This window comes from Equus przewalskii, chromosome 25 (assembly GCF_037783145.1).
Source record: "Equus przewalskii isolate Varuska chromosome 25, EquPr2, whole genome shotgun sequence".
NCBI lineage: Eukaryota > Metazoa > Chordata > Mammalia > Perissodactyla > Equidae > Equus > Equus przewalskii.
In genome coordinates, this window is record NC_091855.1 from 41,915,364 (window position 1) to 41,928,380 (window position 13,017).

The 13,017-nt window shown below is 64.2% G+C and overlaps 1 protein-coding gene across 4 annotated transcripts in view; it reads right to left on the bottom strand.

Annotated features, from left to right (window-relative positions):
- BEGAIN (brain enriched guanylate kinase associated) overlaps positions 1-13,017 on the bottom strand; it is a 48,079-nt gene that overhangs the window by 16,510 nt on the left and 18,552 nt on the right. The gene's annotated exons all lie outside the window — the stretch shown is intronic.

The window sequence follows — 13,017 nt, forward strand, 5'->3', positions numbered from 1 at the left end:
GGGGGGACCCTGACGCCCTAGCCGGCCCTGGGAGGGTACTGACGCAGCTCCCCGTCAGTGAGCGTTCCAGGGGCTCAGTCGCTGTGCTGTCATCGCTGAGCAATGGCGCCTGGGCCTCCTGCTCCACTCTTGCCCCAGATGGCACGTCCCCAAACCCAGCCAGACGGTGACTTGCCTCCGGTCAGAATGCCCCATGACTCCCTGTCACCCCAAGGCCCCTCGGACCCCCTACTGCCCCGCCTTGCCCTGCTCTGGCCGCGCTCACTCATGCCGGCCTTCAGGCTGCACACCGGAGCCCCTTCCTTCCACCTCAGGGCCTTTGTCCTCGCTGCTCCCTGGGCCAGCCGGCTCTCTCCAGGCCGACCCTCCTCCCTCGGCCCCAGCTCCTGGGACAGCCTGCCCTCCTCACCCCTGTCTCGTTCTGGAGGACAATGACCCTGTCACCTCCCTGCCTTCCCATGGGACTGGCCTTCCTCCACCTTCCATCCCTGGCACCCACCCCGGGTCCCCACAGAGACAGCGTCCAGCAGACTCGTGCTGAATGAGTGGCTGCACGAACGTGTGCGCGACAAGGAGCCGATCCGGTCTCGGGGCGGCCGGGTCTGGTGATCTTAGATCCCTGGGGCTACTTTGGGGCTGGAGAAGTGGGGGTGGCTGCAAAGAGCCCAAGACCTCCCTCCACCCCCGCAACGCCAGCGAGGAGCAGCGCCCTGGCCATCCCCTACCCCCGGCCTCTCACACAGCCCTGAGCCGCTGGCTGCCCTGGTATCTGCCACTGGAACACCTGCTCACGGGCACAGGGACTCGCTGCCAGCGCCCAGGCTCAAGGGCAGAGGCAGAGACCATGGACCGACCCTCAGAGCTACCACCAACGGGCTGCTGGGCCAAGGTGACCCCGGCCCTGGGAGACAGTCTTTGTCCCAGAGCTGCTCCAACCCAGCCTGGTCCTCTCCAAGCTGGGCCTCGAGTTGGCTCCTTGGGACAGCCCATCAGCCTCTTGGGATGCCCTGCGCAGGCCCAGGGGTGGGTCCCTACAGAACCGTCCCGGCCCCCTATCCCCTGCCCCCAGCGGGGGGCACTCCTGAGTCCCCCTGCAGAAGGCAACGCCATGTGCACAGAGATGGGACCCTGGGCGCTGCCACCACGGCTGCCAGGCTGCTGTGCAAAGCTCCTGGGAAGGTGGTGCCCGTGTGTGCCTCTGTGCCCAGGGAGGGGAGTGTCACAGTGCCGACGGGGGCCCACAGCCAGGAGGACCCCACAGGGGTGCAGGGAGGACCCCACAGGGGTGCAAGGACTCCTCGAACTTGACGCCCACCCAGGTCCTGTTGTCTCCTGGCCCACCGACCAAGGTCGCCCAGTGGAACGATCGCCCACCCCATGGCCTCAGGTGACACGGCTGCTCCGCTGCTCCCTCCCACCCAGAGACAGGAGACAGGAGACGCTGAAGGAAAGGCTTCACCTTGCCCCATCTTATCAGGCGGCTGCAGCCCTGCTCCTGCTGCCCCCTCTCTCTGCAGAGGCAGAGCCATGTGCCGGAAACTGGCGGCGCTGATGCCTGGTGAGCCCTTGGTCGGTGGGCACACCCAGGGGCGCCCTGGGCTGGGGCAAAGCAAGGCAACGCAGGCAGGTGGACAGGGCAGTTGCAGAGTCACCCCTGGGCCTTTGCACATGCTGCCCCTCCTGCTCAGGACACCCCTTTCCCTGCTCTTAGTTCACTCTATTCACCTCCTCCAGGAAGCCCTCCTAGACCTACTGCTGGGTCAGGAGCCCTCTCCACTGTCCCTGTCCCAGCTCTACAGGGAACAGGGTGCTCTTTGGGTTCAGGGGCTGTGTCTGCTCCTCCTCCTCAGGGTCCCAGCACCTGGTGCGGGGCAAGGCACATGGCAGGGCCTGATGGCTGTGTGCTGGAGGTGCCCCCGGCCTCTGGGCAGCCCTGGTCTAGCGAGAGCACAGAGGCCCTGAGCTCCCAGCAGCGGCTTTAGGAAAGGTCCGTTAAGAGAAGGCCCAGGGACCCTGGCCCGCAGAGAGGAACAGAGACAAACAGCAGGGCTCTGGGCGTCCGAGGAGGGCGAGCGGGGGCAGGGCCATCAGCCCCGGGTGTCTCTCAGCCCACTCTCTGCAGGTCACGGCCCACCACTGTCCACACCAGTCCTCATCAGACCTGCATTGTGGATGGAGAACCTGAGGTGTGTCACCCGTGAGTGAAGGCGGGCCCAACCCAGGCCTCCCAGCCCCAGCGAGGGGCCCCGGCAGTCCTTTCCAGCCACAAAGGCCCACGGAGAGCAGACGGACAGAGGACGTGTCGGCCTGGGCGAGGGGACTGCCGGGCAGGGAACGTGGGTCCAGCACTGAGCTGACACAGCCAACACCTGCTGAAACAGTGACTTGGGGCGAACGGGGTGACCCAGAGCCACTGGGATGCCCCACTGTGCCATCACCAACGCTGGACCCTTCAGTGATCCCACGTGCGACACCCTGCTCTCTCCAGCTCTCGCCCTCTGAGGCGCCCTCGCTCCAGCAACACTGCCAGCTTCTCACGGCCCCTCACCCACCTCGTCCCCACCGTGTCAGCCCCTCAGATCCCCCCTCTATGTGTCTATCTTCCTCGTGCTAACACTGGGGTCGGGGCCGGCCCTGGTTGAGGCCACGTCTGCACGGACTCAGCGCCTGCACTCGCACGGACACCGGGCAGTCACAGCTGAACTGACAGCCTCACCCTCTGCTCATCCGGGAATCTCTGTTCCATTCCCTCCCCCACCCGCCCAGAAGATGACTTCACCCCTCTCCCCTCTGCTCAACCTCCCATCCCTACCCCCCAGCTCATGACCTCGCTTCCTTTTCCGCTGAGAAAACGAGGCCACCCAAAGGGAACTTCCACAGATGTCGCCCCGGGTCCACCCACCCACCAGCATCTGCCTCAACACCCGGCGTCACCCGCTGTTACTACAGACAGCCCGCCCGGGAGCCCCTCCACGCTCCCGGCACCGCTCCGGCTCGTCTCCCCTCACTCCGGAGCCACCGCTTTGTCCCTCTCTTCTGGATCCTTCTCTCCGGCATGCAAACACGCAGGTGCTCTTCCCATATTGAGAACCACCCTCTCTTGACCCTGCAGGTACCTTCATTCTCTGCTCCAGGGAAACGTCCGTCCTGGCTCCCATCCTGCCAGGACCAACGCCCACCCGGCTCTTGCGGGACCCTCCTTGGTTCTCAGGTGACCTGAGTCCTCAGCAGCCAGTGACACGGCCGGACCCTCCCTCCTCCTGCAAACGCCATCCTTCTCGAAATGCCCTCATCAGTGTCCTCATCCACCGGACCCCCTGACACCAGCAGGTGCCCGGGTCAGCCCTCTCCCCTTCCCCAGGCCCACTCGCCCCACGGTGACCCTAGCCACAAACACCGGTTCTCTGCTGAGGACCCTGAACTTCTGTCTCCTCTGGTCCAGCGTACACGCGCCCGCTGCCTCCATCTCTGCTCGGGTGGCTCGCAGGCAGCACAGATTTGCAGGGCCCCCTCAAATTCCCCGTGCCCTCCCCAGACCCACAGCCTCCCCTCCCCGCCCACCCCAGCAAGGCAAGCCCCTCCCCATGCCAGGAGGCATCCCCCATTCCTTTCCCTCCAGGCCCGCAACTCCTCTGGAAGAGATCCTCCACCCGCCTGGGCCCGGCTTCTCTCACAGATTGATTGCTGCCCGGCCTCCTGGCTGGTTCCTGGCCCCTGCCCTTATCTGCTCTCAGCCAGAGCGATCTTGTGGAAAGTAAGTCATATCCATTCCGCTGCCGCTCAAGCCCTGCCCACAGCCCCAGCCAACCCCAGTGTTCATGCTGGTCTGCAGGCCCCAGGCAGGCGGCCTTCCCATCACCTGGGCCCTGGACCTCCTTCGGCGTGTCCTCCCTCCCTCCCTCCTCCAGCCACACTAGCATCTCCTGCCTCAGGGCCTTTGCACCTGCTGTTCCTGCTGCCTGGATCCCTCTCTCCCATGGCTGCTCCTCTGCTCCCTCTTTCAATGTTCAATGCAACTTCCTCGGGTAGGCCTTCCCTGGGCTGCAAAGTCACCTCTCTCCTCTCCCTGCTGGGCCTGTGGGTCCTTGGCCTCGCCCCATTTTGCAGCAGCTCCACGGGAGAGGACTTTCTGTGTCCTTGGACCTTGCAGCAGAGCCTGGCACACAGGAGGCCCCAATAAACATTTGTTGAATGAATGAAAATCACCTGAGTGAATGTATTTTACAGATGGGCAGACTGAGGCTCGGGGAGAGAATGCCCACCCCGGGCCCACAGGCTGCCGGACCGCCGACCAGACACCCCAGTGTCCCTCCGTGGCGTCCAGGGCTGCGGGCTCTTCCTTGCCTCTGGCTTCTGGGGCTTTAGGGGCTTGGTTTGGCCCAAAGAAGTTGCTTTCTGTTTCCTACAGGGGCTGAACCCTGAAATGACTGCGAGACAGTGAAACAGACATTTCACTGGGTGTCTGGTGCTTCATCCGGCAGCCCGAGCAGGGGGCAGAGGGCCTCCAGGGCCTGCGGGAGGGGCCATCGGTGCCAGTCACGATGAAGAGCAGGACCGTGACCAGCCTCTGTGCAGGAGGCGTGGCTTGGGCAAAGGCCCAGAGGTGAGAACATTCTGGCCGGGGCCGCACTGGCTCCTGGAGATGAGCGTGGCTGGAGGCCAGGCCTGGGGTGGGGGCCTGGGGTCAGCCGGCAGAAGACCCTGAGCGGTGCCAGGCGGCTGGTCCTCCCCCTCAGGGCGCAGGGAGCCCAGAGGCGCCACACAGCCAGAGGACTGGCAGCAAGCTCAGGCTGGGGACCGTCCCTCGGCTGGGTGAGCGAGACATGGAGACCAAGGAGGCTGTGCTGGGAGAAGGAGGCGAGCCCCACGGTGGGCCCCGGGAAGCCCCCCCAACCCCTGGCCGAGTAGGGGCCCCTCAGACACCCCTGCCCAGCGGTCTCTCCCAGCACCGCTGGGCACCACCGGGCGTCTCCTCTCCTGTGGTCTCCCCACTAGACTGGGGTGCTGGGGTCGGGGCTGTGCACAGCTTGGCCCTGGTCCCGCCCCTCCCCAGGCCACACCTGCCCCCACCCATCATGAGTGTTCAGGGGCGTCTGTGCTGCCCGCATCCCCCATGCTGGCCATCCCCGCCCCAGAGCCCAGGGGAGAGGGGGCTGCCATCCCCGCTCTGACGGTCAGCTCGTTACTGCCCACCCAGGAACCCCGCTGGTGTCCCCCATCTGGCCACCACCGCCGGCTCTGCGAACCGCCTGGGTGCACGTCAACTGCATCAGCTGGAGGCCTGCTTCTGGAAGTCTGGGGACCGGAAAGGTGATCAGGGCTGCGGCGGCGCAGGGTGACCCTGGCAGCAGGGCAGGGGGTGGCCGCCTGACCCTGCACCCGCTCCACGCCCCTGGGCCTCTCCAGGCGCCCGGGGTCCCTGGCTGGTCCTCACCTCCCCGTGTCCCCCGCCCTCGCCACACCCACAGGAGACAGTCCCGAGGGCCAAGCTGAGACCGGAAGAAAAGGACAGGCGCTGCAACGGGGGCTGGAAGGAGGCACTGGGGCCAAGGCTGCCTTTCTGGGCCTCGGTTTCCCCATCTGTAATCAAAGCCCAAAGGGGCACCTGTGACTTTCATGACCTCTTTCTAGAAGGTTCCCCCAAGCTTACCCCCATTCAATCACTCAATCACCCAAGGAGACCTACTGCATGCCAGCGGTGTCTTTCTCTGAAACTCACCCGGGGTCTGGCGGGGCGCGTGGCCCGGGGCACAGAGGGAGGCGTCGAGGTCTGGGGTGAGGGCCTTTCTCGAGGGCACCAGTGTGACCACGGGAGCCAGGACTAGATCGCTCCCCAACATGGCCTCCCCTCCCCAGGGAGGCCACCCCAATGTCCCCACTGGTCCCCCGGCCCTGGCCCTCACTCCTCCCGCTGGGACACGGGACAGGACACAGAGCACCCCCGACGGGGCCACAGGGGGGAAGTGGAGCCTGAGATGCCAGGAGACCCGGTGCCAGGCCTGCTGCCCTCACCCGATCCGCCGCCTCTCCACCTTTCCCACTCAGGGAGCGCCAACTCGGCCAACTGTCTCCCGGTGCTGCCCTGACCCCGTGCCCTGACGCCGACAAGCCCCAGAGCCTTGGTGGGCCCGTGGGAGACAGGGAACAAAGTGACTCTCGGGCTGTCGCAGGGGAAGCAGGTGGCAGGCACGGGGAGGGCTGGGCATGGCCCCCGGGGCTCCGACCCGCACGCCTGGTGTTCTGCTCGCAGCGAGCGAGGTGAGGTGGAGCACTGGGTTGTGGGCCCGCTGCCCACCCTGGCTCTGGGGACCCATCACCACCTGGCCCTGGGCCCTGCCCCCAACTGAAATTCTCCCGCCGTCCTCGCTCAGTCCAGGGCTGCGGTCGCCCCCCACCTTGCAGGGTCCTCTCCTTCACCATGGGAGTAACGCCACCTGCCCGACAGCTGGGGAAACAGGGCCTGGGCGAGACGAGACCACCGGAGAGAGGGGCGGACAGTTAATGGCCAGACGAGCCCCACAGCATTCACCACGTGCCAAGCTCCATGTGAACGAGTTAATTCTAAAAACAACCCTTCTAAGGTTTGTGCTATTACTATCTTCCCCATCTTACAGCTGCAGACACAAAGTCAGAGAGGGTCAGAAACTTGCCCAAGGCTGCACAGCCACACACAGTGGCAGAGCTGGGATTCAAACCCCCGTGAGTCTACTTCTTAACCACATATTTCACACGGAGCCTTTCGGAGGAGTGGGACTCAGATGGGCTGTGAGGACAGGAGGCTTTGAAGGGTAGGGCAGAAGAAGAGAGGACAGTCCATGTGGAAGGTCTCTTTACAATGCCCTGGATCCCAGAGAGAGAAATCAAAGTGAGGCAGTCATTCACGCCATAGTGAGAATTAGTCCATAAGCCTTCCTCCACTAGGATCAAGTTTAGAAGCAGGGCAGAGGGCCTCGAAGGACCCCACTCAGAGAGAGGCTGGGCCTCCTATGTGGGGTGGAGGAGACAAGAGGTAAAGAGTAGGGGGTCTGGAGGGAGGGGACTAGGAAACTCAACAGCAATCCTGCAAGTGGCAGGTGGTTCCCAGCAGGTGGCCAGTCCCACCCCCAGGACGCCTCTTCTCGAGTTGGCAAGTCCCAGACCACAATGTCCGGCAGTCCCCTGACCCTCAGTGAGCACGGACTGTGTGCCCAGAGAGCTGGGGTGCCCTCCAAGATGGGGGAGCCCGTGTGCAGGAGGGGTTTGCTAAGTGAAAGGGGACACCCAGGCCCGTGGGTGCGACGACAGCCGCATACCCCCACGCCCGCTCCTCCCCCACAGCCGTCCCGTCCTCTCGGTGGCTCAGACCCCTCACACTCCACGTCCAGCCGTGAGGAGACCTGTCCGCCCCCATCCCTAAGATGTCAGAATCCGACCTCCTCTGCCACCGCTGTGGCCACTGCCTGCTCCGAGCTGCCCACCCCTCTCCCCCAGGCCCCTGCCTCTGCCCTGGCCTCCCTCCTAGCTCGGCCTCCCTGCCCCCCAGGGCCCGACACGGCGCAGCACAAACCTGACCCCATCGCGGCCCTCGGCGGTCCTGACTCACCGAGGACAAGCGTCCCCCTGGACTCGGGGGCTCCAGCGGTCCCCCTCGCCTCCCGGGCTCCTCGTCCTCTGCTCAGCCCTCTGGCCCTCGTGGTTTCTGACAGGTCGGGGTGCTCCCTCCTCGGCGCCTATGACCTGCCCCATCCCTCTGCCTGGAGCTCTCCCCTGAGACGTCGTGGGGCCGCCCTCACCTGCTCAGGTCCTCACCCACGTACCACCTTCCAGGCCCCCCACATACATGTGCCCTGACCTCCTGGTTTTGGGGGGGTTTTGGTCTCCCCAGCACTTGTCACTGTTGTCTTTATTTATTTTAAAAGGTATCCCGTCTCCTTGAACTAGAGGATGTTTGCCGTGTGTGGTCACCCCTCTGTCCCCAACGCCTACAACAGCCTCTGCAAACAGCAGGTGCTCAATACATGCTTGTCACATACGTGCTCAATGAGCACGTTAAAGCAGCAGTGACAACCCAGAGGGCCAGGGCCGGAGACTCCCAGGGGAGGGAGGCAGGACAGGGCCCTGCTGGGCGACCAGCGTCTGGGGGGTGGCTGTGCCAGGACCGAAGGGCAGCCTGGGTGCCACGCGAGGGGTTCAGGTCTTCTGGGGGGGTCCGTGGAGGCCTGGCGGTGTCGGAGGTGCACCCTCAGCTCTGGGCTTCAGGAAGGGCCGTGGGTGTGGCCCCGAGGAGGGGGACACTGGAAGGGGGCGGGTGGCCGGCCTGTCTGCGGGGACTGGGGCACTGGGCGTCCTCGGGCCGGTGGGCCGCATCGTTTGGCCCAAGCTCGGAGATGACTCCTCCCACTGGGAAGTGTCCAGCTGCTTGGGGACGCTGTGGCTTTCCTGGCCTCAGTTTCCCCAAACCCCTCCAGCTCTGTGATCCCTCATGGCTGGGAGGGTGGGGGCCGGGGGCACTGAGGTCAGAGCCGAGTGCCCGTGGGGAAGCGCCCGCCCTCCTGCCGTCCCCCCTCACCGGGCCCGGGACCCCGTGCTGGTCCCGCCAGGACCCCTCCCCGCTCCTGCCCGCTCAGGTCGAGCGTCCCTCTCCCGCAAAAGCTCCCGAGGCTGAAGGCCCCACCGGAGCCTGTTCGTCGGGGGATTTCTACAAAACAATAAAACGCACTGTTCCCTGGGGGCCGAGGAGCAGGGTGGGGGCGCTGGGCTCCCAACACTGCTCTTCCTGGGGGCAGAGTGGAGCGGCCCCCTCTCGGCATCTTGAGGTGTGGGGATGGCTGACCCACCTCCTCCCTCCTCACTGTCGCCCCAGCTCACTCTGGTTCAAAAGCCTTCACCAAGCACCTATTGTGTGCCAGGTCTCAGCCCTGGGGATCTGCAGTGGGCTGCTGTTCTGGGGGAGACAGATAATAAACACGATAAACAAATTAAACAAATCGAGAGTCAGGTGGGGATCAGGGAGACGGCAAATCAAAGCAGGAAAGTGGAAGGGTGGGGGAGGGGGTATCGCTGTACATGAAGTGGGTGGTGGGGAAACACCGCCCCCCCCACCCCCGCCACAACATTTGAGAAAGACGTGAAAGGGAGGGAGCCGGGGAGTCACGTGGATCTGCTGGAAAGAACAGACATTCCAGGCAGAAGGGGACAGCACGTGCAAAGGCCCTGGGGCAGGAGCCTGTGTGATGTGTTTAAGGAACAGCAAGGAGGCCTGGTGGCCAGAGAGGAGGGTGGTGGGAAATGAGGTCCATGTCAGCTCATTTATCGGACAGCCAGATGACCACCTGTCTGCATCTCCAGGGCGTCATCCTGGTGTCTCCCCATAGCATCTCCAGCATGGAGAACAGCGTCTGGCATTGGCAGGACCACAACAAACATTGGTGATACGAATAAATCAGAGTGTGGGCCCAAACATTTGGGAGTCTGTGTGCGAAAAAAGAAAAACGGAGCCCAATCTCAAACCACACACAGAAACCACTCTGGAGCGGTGTAAAGGCCCAGAGCTTCATGACACAGAGGGTTTCCCAAACACGACACAGAAAGCTTTAGTCAGAAGTAAAACCTCCCATTGGACAGCAGGAAAATTAAGAACTTCTGCCAGTCAGAGGACCATCGAAAGAGGAGGAACAGCGGGGTGCGGTGGCTGTGCCGCCCAGGGCGGGCGAGGAACTCTGACGGGTCAGCGAGATGACCGGACGGAAGCAGCCCGGCGGGCAAGTGGAGCCCCGTGGGCATCGTCCAGGGAGGTGTGCTGGCACCACCCACGACACAGCACGGACCCCGCCGGTCGGATGCAGGGATGTCCAGGTACTGTGGGCGCAGCTGCAGACCCCGAGATAGGCCCTGGCCTGGCCATTCTGCTCCGGGCTGCACCCCAGAAATGCGGGGCGCGTGCCCCTGATGGCCCGGGCAGGAGGGGCCCAGCTGGGAGCTGCCCAGACGCCCATATCAGTGAGGAGTCAGACGGCAGCATCGTCGTCAACAGACGCCAGTCCCTGGCCAGCCAGCCCCGCCGCTCTGCGCACCACCAGGAACGATGCTCACGGACATGACGTCTTGGTGAGAAAAAGCCAGCCTGCCACCCCGGCTGGAGGACGCCAGGCACGGGCTCTAGACCAGGCAAGACCGTACTCTGAGCCTCGAAGAAACAGGGAACCGCTCATGCCAAAGTCAGGGTCCCCGAGACCCCTGGGGAGCCGGAGGGGGCTGTGATGGGGGAAGGGCCTTGGGGGGTCTCTGGGGGGCTGGCAGTGTTCACAGTCGACCCAGCGTGGTCATCCCAAACTTCGCCTCTACACTGCCGGACACGTGTGACTCTCTCCTGTGCCCGCCCCCCTTCACAACTTTGAAAAACCGTCCTTTGCGGGGAGGGGCGGACTCGTAACCAGAATAGCTCTGGGTTTCCTGGGCACTTTCTGTGTCCCAAGTGCCCTGTGAGGCAAGTGACCCACTTTCCTAGATGACAGAGGAGGGGACGGAAGCGCACGCAGAGGCAGGGCCGGCCCAAAGGCCCGCAGCAGACAAGGCGGCCCCGGGGGAGCGGAGGCGCGGGGACCGGCGAGGAAGGCAGAGGAGGGGATTAACCGGGATTAGCGGAGCAGCGGCTCTGCGCACAGGGCAGCGGCCGCGTGCACAGCTATAAATACTCCATGTCACAGGAAAGTTTTGAAGCAGTCGGACGCAGGATGCTACGGGAGGAGGGTCAGGGGGCAGAGGGCACACATGAGGCCAGAGCCACAGGGCCCAGACCTTGGGGAGCCCAACTGTGGGCCAGCCCCTGCCTGGTGCCGGGGCTGGAGGAATCAAGGGGTCAGACCCAGGCCCTGCCCGCAGGGCTCCCATCTGGAGCAGGGGGAGGGCAGAGGTCACTCCATTGCCCTCCACTCCCCACCCTTCACCTGTCTCCCAAGACATATCCTTGCTCCCTCAGGCCCCCGGGCCTTTGCACCTTTGGAAGTTCTATCCTGTCTGTCCTCCTTGCAAACTCCTATTCATCCTTCAAGCCTTAGCTCAAATGTCCCTACTTCCAGGAAGCCCTCCCTGATAGCCCAGGCCAGTGTCCCCGACCTAGGATCCCTGGGAGGATCTGTCGATGGGCCTGTGTCCCTGCTCTGCAGTCAGGCTGGGCCTTACTGTGTCTCAGTGCCCATGCAGGACCTGGTACACAGAGGGGGCAGGAGTCCATTGGGAGTGAGGGGCAAGGGGGTCACAAAAGCCACAGAAAAAAGGTGACAAGGAGGACAAATAGTTTGTCATGTGGACAAGAAGGCAGGTGGAAGGGCATGCTAGGCAGAGGGAAGAGCACGGGCAAAGGCAGAGAGGTGTGACAGCTGGTTCAGGCCTCAGAAGTGGGATGCGGTATGGGGCGGGTGGCGAGAAGTGGGAGTCGGGCGGAGGGATGGGGGCAGGGATGGCCCCAGCTGGGTACCTGCCCACAAAGGGAGCCACCGGGGGTCACAATGACATTGTCCCTTGCTCGTTCAACAAGTACTTCCTGGGCCCTTCTTCGAGCCAGGCTCTGTTCCAGGCATGGCGGTGGGGGTGTCAGGTGGTGGCCCAAGGGCCTGCCCTCTCTATTTAGACCCCCAGGCCCAGCCTGTGATGTACACAACCACACTCTAGGGCCAGGAGGCAGGACCAGGCGCAGGGTCAGACCTCTGGACTCCCCGGGAGCCCGCTGCTTGGACAGCAGGTGCGTCTTCTCCTGCCCGGGGAACCTGTAATCGTGCAGTTTCCCATGCCCCACGGTGACCCTCTACCTGTGCCCTGGCTATGGGCCAGGTCCCAGGTGACACAGGTCAGCCACAGCAGCTCACATCAGCCTCCCAACAGCCCTGCAAGGTGGGGGTGGCTAGGACACCCACTTTACAGATGAGGAAACTGAGGCCCACAGAGGGTCAGGACTCTGCCAGACACAGGGTCTATGGGACCCCAAACTCTGTGACCTTCCCTGCAGGAGGCCATGCTGACTGACTTCCCCTGCATCCCCTGGGCCTCCTGGTCCTGGACCCCTGGAACTAAATGCAGGACAGAACCCCCAGGGGCAGCCCCTGCACTGGCCGGGAAGGAATGGTCTGGAAAGTCCCTCGGGGCAGCTCTGAGAACACTAACGGGACGAGGTGGGGGGCAGGACCCTCCCCAGTTCTGGGGGGCGATGCCGGGTCCTGCCCCCATGGGACCCCCGCTGCTGCCAGCTCCAGAATTCTGCCTCGACTGAAAGGGGACGTGGCCCCGTGCAGCCAGGAACCCAGGCCCAGGCCACTGCCACCAGCCTCCAGGACTCAGCCCAGGGAAGCCCCCAGCAGCTCGGACAGTGGAGCTGCTCACCTGCCCACCTGTGTCCCCAACCAGGCTATGGGGGACATGTCTCTGTCCCTCTTGCCTAGAGCTTTGGCTGGGTGGGGAGAGAAAGGGAAAGAGAAAGAGGGCCACAGAGGGGACCCCCTAGGCTGGCCTCAGGGGGTCCCACGAATGCCACCATTTCCTCCAATCCCAGTGGAGTTAAGCAGCACCCCTCCCCCAGAGGGAGCTCAACCCCTTGAGAGGATGGCCAGCGTGGGTCCTGGGGAGGGCCTGGCCTGGGGTCAGAGGCCTGGCTTCAGCCCATCTGTGTGGCCACAGCCAGAGCTGCCCTCTCTGGCCTTACCAGCCCCGCCCAGACTTTGACCATGACGAGGGCGCCTCGCTGACCCACATGGGTTTGGGATCTGAGCTCCTAAAACCTAAGAGACTGGACCCCTCCTCCCAGCCAGAACAAACGGGTCGGCCCTGCTGGACCCACAACAGGGGGCTGCACTCCAGCTCAGTGGCCAGGAGATGGCCCCACTCTGGTGTCCAATCTGCAGCCTCTGTGCGAGCCCACCAGCCCCAGACTCCCACCTGGGCATTCCAAGCGACTCACCCACGGGGCTATGGGTCCCTGGGAAGGCACCCAGCCCCAGGGACCCGCCCTGGGGCAATCCTGGGCTCTGCTGGGTCCCTGCCTCTTGG